This window comes from Silene latifolia, chromosome 4 (assembly GCF_048544455.1).
Source record: "Silene latifolia isolate original U9 population chromosome 4, ASM4854445v1, whole genome shotgun sequence".
Lineage (NCBI taxonomy): Eukaryota > Viridiplantae > Streptophyta > Magnoliopsida > Caryophyllales > Caryophyllaceae > Silene > Silene latifolia.
Genome location: NC_133529.1, coordinates 90,386,666 through 90,398,753, shown reverse-complemented (window position 1 = coordinate 90,398,753; position 12,088 = coordinate 90,386,666).

Here is a 12,088-nt window from a genome sequence, read left to right as displayed (position 1 = left end):
ACACGATTCTACCGATCCTATTATTATTAGTATTGTTTGGGGTTGTATGTGATATGTGATATTTGTCGTCTGTTCATTTGAGTTGTGTGATGCGAATTTAATTTGGGTGTATTGTATTATTTTTATGTAAGTATATTATACATATAATCGCTTGATTTTAATTCATTGTTTGTGAGACGGGTTGATTCGTGACATTGCATATACCTCGGGTATATGAATGGTACGAGGCAGGTATACTTGGGAATAAAAGGAGTTTGGTACGTACAAAGCAATTGTGTGATTACTGGAAAAGTGGATTCTTTACTTATGATGGCTAATGTAAGTTGTTGATGCTACCTAAGATTAACGAGAGGCTTTCATTGTTAGTTTGTTTAATACTCCGTATTAGTCTGAGCAGTGTATATTCAAGGACTAAGATGCCAACACTTGACACTTGCGAATACAAATAAATCTTTGGGCTGAGATGAAATTTGATGTCGTTTTTTTTTTGTTATCGTTCCCTTCGATCTTGACTAGTGGGTGAGTAGCTTAGAGTTTTACTCTAAGTGTTGAGCATGGTTCATTATTGGACCTTTTGACAATATCGATATTGAAATTGAGATGGAAATTGGTTACTGGTATTGAGTAATGAGTTATGGGGCCTTTTAGCCGAGTTATGTTTACGGTCCAGTGTGACCATGGTTACTGAGTTATTCGAGTTTGAGATCGATATTGAGATGGAAATATTGTTTCGCGGTTTTATCCCGCCAGTTCACTCACCCCTTGTCCTTGGTCTTAGGTTCGACGATGAGAATACGATATTTGGTTACTATGGAGTATTATATTATGAGACGGAGTAATGAGTGAGACGGAGTAATGAGATGAAACTTGGTTAATTATTGGGAAGAGAGTGTCTATTATATTATGAAATAGAATGGAGTTGGTTTGAGATGAGATTAGTTTATCGGGGAGTGTTTTTATTATTCTCTATGTTTATTTTTATTTTTACATGTCTGTGTTTCCACGCCATGACCAAAACTAAGCTGCTATATCGGGAAAGTTTCCATTTAAGAAAACTTTCCATTTAAAGAAGTTTTTATTTTTAGTAACTTTCTATTTTGGGAACGGGAATAGTTTAAGTAATTGTTTATCATTTATTTATCTTTCAGAGGGCGAATTTGTTGTGGAATATTACTGAGCACCCGACTATTTGACTGCGATGATCGAGGTAGGGGAATACACGGATTGAGTTCTTACGATTATAAAGAGTTGGCATGTTCGGTGATTATATGACCTATCTGATTATCTTATTTATCTTGTTGAGCATTATTGTTTCATACGTTTCATACATTGCATTTGCATCGGAGTTGGAGTTGGAGGAGATGAGATTATTGCGATTAAGGCCCAGGCATGTTCTGCAGGACTTGCCCTGGTGTCCTCAGCTACGAGCTGGTATATCGATGACGGTCGATTGATATAGTCTGCCGGGGATCGGTATGGCTGGGCGTTCCGGGGATGTGTGTGATGGAGTTGAGATTGGAGGATCATATCATTGCATTCTTTATTATATCGTATTACCTACTCAACCTCGCGGTTGACCCTGTGTATTCGTGTACGCCTGTGATGATCCATTACTGAGGAGCAGATTGACAGGTTGTTGAGACATATGGAGCTGGCAGGGGAGAGAGCATGGATCACCTGACTTAGAGCTAGGCCACTTTTATTTCAGTTTAGCTATCAGACTTTATTTTCAGTTTTGGGACATGTTCCATTTGAGTTGTAAACATTTATAACTTTCAATTTAAAGTACTGTTTATTTTTCCTTTGTTATCTACTGCCTCGGGTTTCCGAGATGGTAACACCCTTCTTTATCTGAGGAGTCCTAGTCCAAGCCCTTAAATAAATGGGGGTGTTACAAAGTGGTATCAGAGCCAGGTTCCTCAGGCCTAAAAACAAATGAACAAAAATTATGAACATAAGAAGAGTCAAATCAAAATGAACCCAGGCTAGTAACTGTTAGGAGCCCCCAGGATTGGAATGAGTTAGGGGCCCCCTCAAACCAAGCCACTGGCCCTTTCAGTCTAACCTGGTAACCCTTGAGTGATGCAGAGAGTGGGTAGTAACAAAATAAAGGATCAGACCTTGCCTATATTATACTAACAGTTTTGCAGGAGCGGAATGAGGTAAGTAATGATGTGATACATGGTTAAAGATGAGCAATGAAAGAATATGGTTGATATTGGCATGCTGACTTATTTGAATAATTGAGTGAAATTTTAGTGTATGGATGACATGAGTTGTGAATTATGAATTATATGATGATATGCATGCGGCTTTCTGATCCCTGAACCCTTAGGTAGAGATATAATATAATGATATGTTTAATGAGTTGATCATAGAGGCACCATAAGCTATAGCTACCTAAGAGGTTAGATGTAGGAGGGATATGACCATGATTGACTGGAATGGTTAGTAGAGCCAACCAGGCTATGTTGTTACAGGATGAAGAATCAAGTTAAGTCCTATGTGTAAAGCTAGTAGACCGAAACGGGTGTCGTGTCCGTTGATAATTGTTTGCTGTTATTCTAAGTGTGTATATACTTCTTGTTGAATGTCTTATTCTTTGCAAGAGTTTACTGTTTTGCATACTAGGCAAATGTGATCGAATTTTGAGATTTATGATTGTTATTATTTTACTAATTGCCTTAGCAATCCATGTCTAGTGGTATGTGGAATGTGTTGCCCTAAGCCATGAATGTTATATAGTTGTGTGGTGAAAATTTCATGCCAATTTTTACGTCTAGTTATATACATTTAATTTAGTTATAAGGTTAGTATTCAATAAGTGACACCTTAGTGATTTATAGGATATATTTTCGTATTTAAATAAGTTGTGATTGTTACGATGAGAAACTAACGCATTGTCTATACATACATGATTATTGAGTTATTTAGTTGATTTTATTTTCGGTTTCGCAATCTTTACCGTTTTCTAGATGGCAATTACATGTATATGGTGCAACGTGATTTCTATGCCTCAAATGATATGTAACATGTGTTGGAGGAAGAATGGTTGTGTGATGATGTGAAGTAATTTAAAGGAACCAAAAATTTTAATAAATTCCAGAATGTTACCTTGTTTGTACAGGCTGCCATTTAAAATGTGTTCTCTATATGATGGTGAAAATTTTATGTGTGATAACATTCTGATTTAGCTTTTCAATGCTTTTAGTTTCATGCTAATATGAATTATATTTTGAGAGAAATAAATATTTTAGTTGACAGTGGTCAGATTGTTATTGCACAGTTCTGTTTTGACCCATGGTTTTGAAAAAGAAACCATTTAAAACGTGTTTATTGTTTATGCATAATTCCAACTCCACTGTTTAGAATATTCATTCACGTTTTCAAAATGATAAGCCACGTAAAATCTTAACGAGTCGTTATTTAATAGTGATTTTTGCAAGTTGCCCAATTTTCTGTCTAATTGCTGTAAAGTTTTTGGTCGGACCAACTGAGTTGTAAAATTTGTTATAAATAAATTCCTTAAGCTTTGTAATTGATTCTCTTTCCTATGATTAGTTAATTCATTATATTTCCTAAAAACGATAATAGCTTGCAAAATAGCTAAGCGGTTATTTAATTATGAATTTTGAAAGTTGTTGCATGATGTTTGATTGTTGAAATTGTAAGTTATGTGAGTTTCATATAAAAGTTTAATCAAATATGAATTATGTGATGTAACCATGTAATACTCTGATATGAATTCTGTAGCATGAACGGTAGGCATATGATATGAGTATGAACCTTGTTATATGATAATATAATCTTATTTGTTTCGGTGAGTTTTATGTAAAGTAGTCTCAATTATACAAACGCTATTACATTGCTTGAATTTTGCCTAGTGTCTTTCTCTAAACCTGATTTGCAGAAATATGGATCTTACTTCTATGATATGATTACTGATATGAAATATTTTAATTCGTCAAGTATGAACTATGAGTTAGTTGATTGTCTACATTGATGTAAATGTGTTAATTTGGTGTCAAAGCATCCAAGTATTTGTTACCTTGATTTTGTGTAATGCGTAGCATGAAATTGACAAGTGTGTTTTGTTGCTTGAAAAGTCGGATGCTAGTTGCCAGTATAGAGTAATTAGCTTATCAGATGATTTGTGCCTATTGTTTCAGTAATCTTCTTGAACATTGGATGTGGAATTTTATAATGGGGTTACGGGGACGTAACCATGTTTTAAGGAGGATAGGATTGTAAAATCTTGATGGTTTACGATCTGGCTAAGTGGTATGTTATGATTGGCTGACTGAGAATTGGCTGACTGAGAATTGACCATGCATGGAGTCTGCTGTTTTAATTTGTTATTATTCGGTCAATGTTGTGGTTCTTTAAGTGCCACATACTTCTGTCGTATGTTCAACTTTGGGGACAAAGTTTCTTAAGGGGGATAGAATATAACACTTCGCGTTTTAGAGCTTATGTATACGTACTACTTGTGTTTGTCTTATGCTTGTGGATGTTTGGTTATCGTTACGGGGTGGCGAACTTCGGGACGAAGTTCATTTTAAGAGGGGAAGATTGTAATACCCCATATAGTCGAATTTTATATTCTTATATTTTTACATATATCATATTATGAAAAAGAAACAAATTTATTTTTAAGAAAGTTGTAATACCCCGTATTTTAATTATATTTTATAAATCATATTTTATAAATTATATTGATTAGTTATATTTATTAATTATAATAATTGCGGATTATGTTGTTAGATAGAAATAATTAATAAAATAATAGAAAAATGAGTCGGGATGACAATTGAGCAATAACAAAATACGATAATTTATAGAATAATAATACTCGATAATTATGTTATAATTATAATAGTAATACTAGGAATACTAATAATAATAATAATATAAATGTATGATATTAATATTATGGTAAATTACATATTTCCTAATTAATTTCTTATAACCTGAACCTACCTATATAAATAGTTGAAACTATAGACGATATTATTCATAATAAATCTGAAGAATTCACAAAGGGGGAGTATTGGGATCAACGTTGGATATTCAACTAACTTCGCTAACGCTAATTAACTCAAGGTAAGACCGTCTCATAGTTTAATGTCTCGATTTTATAACTAGTATAACTCGTAATTTAGACCATCTCCAGACTAGCCGCGACCTTGACACTGACCGTGGACCACCAGGGAGTGACCGTTGACTACCGTTGACCACCATTGACCGAGGGAGTGGGGTGTTTGCAGGAGGTTTTTGTAGTAGTCGTGTTTAGCAATTAACACGGGTACGAACCCTTTTCTTTGACTCGTCTGACCTGGGCTTGGTGGGGCTGGGTCATGGGGTCAAGTCAACCACCGTGGGTGGTCAGGTGCGGTTAAAGGTGGTGGTTTGCGCAGGTGGTTGGCCGGAATAAGCGAAACAGGGGAGGAGCTATGGTGGGTTGTTGGTGTCGGTTCTGGGTGGTCATGGTTTGTTGCGTGGGGTCGTGACTGGTGGTGGGACCACCTTGGGCCAGGGGAAACCATGGTGGTGGCCACAAGGTGTCACGGTGGTGGTAGGGTGGTGTATGTGCTTATCGTATTCGAGTTGTGTCGGGTTTTGGGGGTCTGTTTAGGGCGGCTTTTTGTGGGGTGCTGGTGGTGGTATGGCGGGCGGTTAGGGTGTGTATGTGTGCGTTGGGTTGCAGTCTAGTGGCGGCCAGGTTGGGAGGAGTTATCGGAGGCGGATGGTGGTTGTAGGTGGTAGTTAAACGTGGAGTTGTATGTGACGGGTTTTCGGTAATTGGTATGTTCGTGGAAAGGAGCTAGGGCGTGAGTTTGGAGCCTTGTATAGAGGTGTTGGTAGTGGTGGATAGGGCAGGCTGGACCCATGGTCGTGGGTGGTTGATTAGGTGGTGGGTAACGGAGGTAATGGTGGTTGTGTGGACCGTAGGATAGGGGTATTTAGGGGTTGAGTGAAACATAGGTAAAACGGGTTGTGGGGAGGTGTGATTATCACATGAATTACGTGGGCATTGTTTTTGTTGCAGGATTTATTAGTTGGGTCGAGTCGGGTTCTTATAAGACGGGTTTTGCATATTAATTTACACGGGAAATAATTAATGTAAATAAATTTTAATTGAGTAAATTAATATATGTAATTGGATAATTAATAATTTAAGTGATATAATTAAAGATGATTAAATCAATTGGTTGAGAATAATTAGTAATTGTAAATAATTATTTTGATCAGGTGACGGTTGTGAAGAATTATAATTGGGTTCGGATTGCTTTAATTGTTTGGATTGCTTGAGTTTGCTTTGTTGGATTCGCTTATCAGGTAGGGATTATCCTACTCAACTTATATTTATGTGATTGTAAATTGTTTGTATATATGTGGTTGATTTATATATTGAGATTGTGATTACGAATGTGGAATTGAGAAGATGGAGTTGGGTTGTTTATGAGTATTGGTGATTATTGTATATTATTTGAAGGGACCGATATATCGCTAGTCCTTGTGAGTTATTTGTTGAAGGGACCGATATACCGCTAGTCCTTGGTTATTATTTGAAGGGACCGGTCTGAGCAACCGCTAGTCCTTGTGGCGTCAGTTGATCACTGGCCGCCCCTCAGAATCTCTTCTCTAGTAGGCTCACTACTAGGGAGATGTGCACATTCGGAGCTGAGGAAGCGTTAAGACGGAGTTTGGAAGGAGTAGAGGTGATTGGAGTATAACATAGATGGTTGAAGGTTATGGGTGTTACCATAACATGCGATTATCTTGGCTGAGTTGGATATATTATTATTGTGCGTTGTTTAGTTAGTCCCTACTCAACCTCGTGGTTGACCGTGTATTCGTGAACACCTGCGGTGAACCGTTTTATGGGGAGCGAGTTGTGGTACCAAAGATTAGCTGACTTGGGAGCATTGGGATGAGAGCCAAACTTGGAACCTTAGATGAAGTCTAGATCACATATATAGTCATATCACTTATTTATTTTTCCGCTGCGAGTTGTATTTATTTTTATATTAAGTTTTAGTTGATCAAAATTGTAAAACATATGTAATCATTAAAATTTTTATTTAAAGTACTTTGGTGAGTTGAACTTTGTATCTACTACCTCGGGAAACCGAGATGGTAACAGTCCTATTTATTTGGGAATGTCTAGCCAAAGGCTCCTGAATAAATGGGAGTGTTACAAAGTGGTATCAGAGCAAAACCATCCTTAGGCCTAACCAATGAACAATAATGAACATAGGACGTGTCTAATAAAATGAACCCGGGTAGAAACTGTTAGGAGCCCACTTAAAGATTGGGATGAGTTAGGGGCCCCCTCACACCAAACTTCTGGCCCTTTCAGTTTTGAACCGGTTACCTTGAGAGATATCAAAGAGTGGGGTAATTTAAAATGAATATTGTTTATTTCTTCGTAGGAGTTTTGGTTGCTTTGCTTGAATATTGTTTTAATTGATGACTGAGGTTACGGGACGTAACCTTGATTTTAAGGAGAGTTGAAGGGATGAAATGAGGATTTGATGTTGAACTGTTTTGATCATGAGCATGAAAGTAATTATATATTGATATTGATTATATGGTTGAACGTTGTGTGATAGTAGAATCATGTCTAGTGATATGCGGTTGTGTGAATCCCAAAGCCATGTTATTAAAAATTTAATATGAAATGATTAAGCTTGTGATATGAATGCTTTAGAGTATATACTAGTCCTGTGTGAAAGTTTATCGACCAAGTTGTGTTGATATAGGAGTAGAAGGGTGTTAATAAGGGCTTGTGACCTAGTAGAAAGGAACCTAGAGCTGAACTTTATTCCGTCAAATTTTACCCCTATTAGATTTAGTTGCCATTTTAACTCCGTTCATCATACATGGTTGAAATATTTATGAGTGATAACCCAGTGAGTTAGCTTACCAATGTCGTTAGTTTCATGTTTAAAAGTTTTATGGTTTGGGAGAAATAAATAATTTAGTGGACAGTGGTCAGAATGTTCCTGTGCAGTTATGTTTTCGACAAACAATTTTGTAAAATTTCTCATTTAATACCTACTTAATAATTTTGCTTGATTCTAACTCCATTGTTTAAAAGAATCAAATATGTTTCTAAATTGATAAGGCAAGTTGCAAGGTAAATTTATGACAATTAATAGTGATTTTTACAAGTTGACTTTAGTTTTTGACAAATTGCTGATCGGTTTTTGTTTGGACCAACTGGATTGTAAAAATCTTTATAAAATGGTTGAATGAGATTTCGGTTTTATTCTTTTTCTCATGGTTTGATAATTCCTTATATTTTCTGGAAAGTATAAAATCTCAACGTGGAATATAACGGTTATTTAATAGTGATTTTTAAAAGTTACAGCTTGATTTTGATTTCCAAAAAAACGCGAGTTTTACTAAAAGTTTAATATAAATATTTTGTCAATTCCTAACCTATGATAATTGGGAGGTAGGAGTGATGATAGGAGGACCTAAAGAGGGGTGAGAAAGGACATAGTTGACCAAACCTTGTTTTGTAAGTATAGAATATTTAAAAATGTTGAGCCATCTTTACTCGGATAGAAACTTATGTTGTCTTGTTTTAATTTTATAGAACCATGCCTCCAAAGAGATCTACACCTACACCCTCTACCATGTCCCAAGAGGAGATTGACCGTTTGATATCTATGAATGAGGCTTTGACTGCGGCATTGAAGGCTAAGGGGTCAGTTCAGGATCCGGCAAAGATGAGTGCTAGCATTGCAAGGCACAACCCGACAAAATATGACGGCTTAGGAGAACCATCTTTACTTGGGGATTGGCATAGGGAATTTGATAACCTTTTTGAGTTGCTAGGATGTCCTGCGGAGTTGCAAGTAGATCAAGCTGCTTACTATTTGAGAGGAAAAGCGGGTTTGTGGTGGAATCGTAGTAAGGAAGTCTTAAGGGAAGCTTGGAGGGAGAGTGATGAACCTTTTATCACTTGGAAAGGTTTTAAGGAGACTATGAGGGCTGTGTTTGTACCAGAACATATTAGGAGTAAGATGAGAGCTGAGTTTGATTCTTTCAAGATGACTGAGGAGATGACAGTAGAGACGTATTATAATAGGTTTATGGAATTGTCAGAATATGTGGCTGATTTGAATTTTAGTGATGAGATGTTGGCACTCAGATTTGAAAAGGGATTAACAACCACTATTAAGAAGAGGCTTGCAATGGTCAACCAAGTACCATGGATGATGTTTATCGTGAGCTGGACATGCGAGAGGATCGCGATCGATATCTTTGAAGGAGGAGAAGAAGGAGAAGGGGGAGAAAAGAAAGACTGAGTGTACTGGTGAAAGGAGTGGGAGCGGTAACAAAAAGAGAGGTGATAATGAATCTCGAATTACCTCACCAGGAAGGTTTGGGAATGGAGGGGAAACGCGTCGGGGCACTAGTTGGAACCGTGGGTCGGAGGTTAGGATATATAATTGTAGGGTGTGTGGGAATAATCATCCAGGTAAGGATTGTGAGGGGAAGTTAGTGAAGTGTTATGCATGTAACCGGATGGGACACCGAGCATATGAATGTAGGAGTACTCCAAGGAATGACAATGGGAGTCATGGAAAAAGTCACCAAACTAGTATGTCAGGTTATAGGAGCAACCCGAGAAATTTCGGTAACAACTATACTAATCGTAGTCGCAACAACCAAGGAAATGCGGGTGACCGGAACAATTATGGGAAGTCAAGACTACTACGGTCTGCAAGGGGAAGGAATACCTAGTTATCGAGTGACTTAGAAAATTTTTACTACTATTATTTAAGCATTTTCTTTATTTTGGTAGCACCTTAATATTTATTTAATAGGAAACTTCGGGACGAAGTTTGTTCTTAGGAGGGTATAATGTAATACTCCTAAGATTTTATTATGTGTGTTTAGACTATGTGTGTTTAATTGTGATGCGTTGGATTTATCATGAGTAATGGTAATGGCAAATTTATTGGAATTTATGGTGTCCTTCGAGTAGTGTGGGGGTGAACTTCGGGACGAAGTTCATTTTTAAGGGGGGAAGACTGTAATACCCCGTATTTTAATTATATTTTATAAATCATATTTTATAAATTATATTGATTAGTTATATTTATTAATTATAATAATTGCGGATTATGTTGTTAGATAGAAATAATTAATAAAATAATAGAAAAATGAGTCGGGATGACAATTGAGCAATAACAAAATACGATAATTTATAGAATAATAATACTCGATAATTATGTTATAATTATAATAGTAATACTAGGAATACTAATAATAATAATAATATAAATGTATGATATTAATATTATGGTAAATTACATATTTCCTAATTAATTTCTTATAACCTCAACCTACCTATATAAATAGTTGAAACTATAGACGATATTATTCATAATAAATCTGAAGAATTCACAAAGGGGGAGTATTGGGATCAACGTTGGATATTCAACTAACTTCGCTAACGCTAATTAACTCAAGGTAAGACCGTCTCATAGTTTAATGTCTCGATTTTATAACTAGTATAACTCGTAATTTAGACCATCTCCAGACTAGCCGCGACCTTGACACTGACCGTGGACCACCAGGGAGTGACCGTTGACTACCGTTGACCACCATTGACCGAGGGAGTGGGGTGTTTGCTGGAGGTTTTTGTAGTAGTCGTGTTTAGCAATTAACACGGGTACGAACCCTTTTCTTTGACTCGTCTGACCTGGGCTTGGTGGGGCTGGGTCATGGGGTCAAGTCAACCACCGTGGGTGGTCAGGTGCGGTTAAGGGTGGTGGTTTGCGCAGGTGGTTGGCCGGAATAAGCGAAACAGGGGAGGAGCTATGGTGGGTTGTTGGTGTCGGTTCTGGGTGGTCATGGTTTGTTGCGTGGGGTCGTGACTGGTGGTGGGACCACCTTGGGCCAGGGGAAACCATGGTGGTGGCCACAAGGTGTCACGGTGGTGGTAGGGTGGTGTATGTGCTTATCGTATTCGAGTTGTGTCGGGTTTTGGGGGTCTGTTTAGGGCGGCTTTTTGTGGGGTGCTGGTGGTGGTATGGCGGGCGGTTAGGGTGTGTATGTGTGCGTTGGGTTGCAGACTAGTGGCGGCCAGGTTGGGTGGAGTTATCGGAGGCGGATGGTGGTTGTAGGTGGTAGTTAAACGTGGAGTTGTATGTGACGGGTTTTCGGTAATTGGTATGTTCGTGGAAAGGAGCTAGGGCGTGAGTTTGGAGCCTTGTATAGAGGTGTTGGTAGTGGTGGATAGGGCAGGCTGGACCCATGGTCGTGGGTGGTTGATTAGGTGGTGGGTAACGGAGGTAATGGTGGTTGTGTGGACCGTAGGATAGGGGTATTTAGGGGTTGAGTGAAACATAGGTAAAACGGGTTGTGGGGAGGTGTGATTATCACATGAATTACGTGGGCATTGTTTTTGTTGCAGGATTTATTAGTTGGGTCGAGTCGGGTTCTTATAAGACGGGTTTTGCATATTAATTTACACGGGAAATAATTAATGTAAATAAATTTTAATTGAGTAAATTAATATATGTAATTGGATAATTAATAATTTAAGTGATATAATTAAAGATGATTAAATCAATTGGTTGAGAATAATTAGTAATTGTAAATAATTATTTTGATCAGGTGACGGTTGTGAAGAATTATAATTGGGTTCGGATTGCTTTAATTGTTTGGATTGCTTGAGCTGCTTTGTTGGATTCGCTTATCAGGTAGGGATTATCCTACTCAACTTATATTTATGTGATTGTAAATTGTTTGTATATATGTGGTTGATTTATATATTGAGATTGTGATTACGAATGTGGAATTGAGAAGATGGAGTTGGGTTGTTTATGAGTATTGGTGATTATTGTATATTATTTGAAGGGACCGAACTGCTAGTCCTTGTGAGTTATTTGTTGAAGGGACCGATATACCGCTAGTCCTTGGTTATTATTTGAAGGGACCGGTCTGAGCAACCGCTAGTCCTTGTGGCGTCGATTGATCACCGCCCCCCTCGAATCTCTTCTCTAGTAGGCTCACTACTAGGGAGATGTGCACATTCGGAGCTGAGGAAGCGTTAAGACGG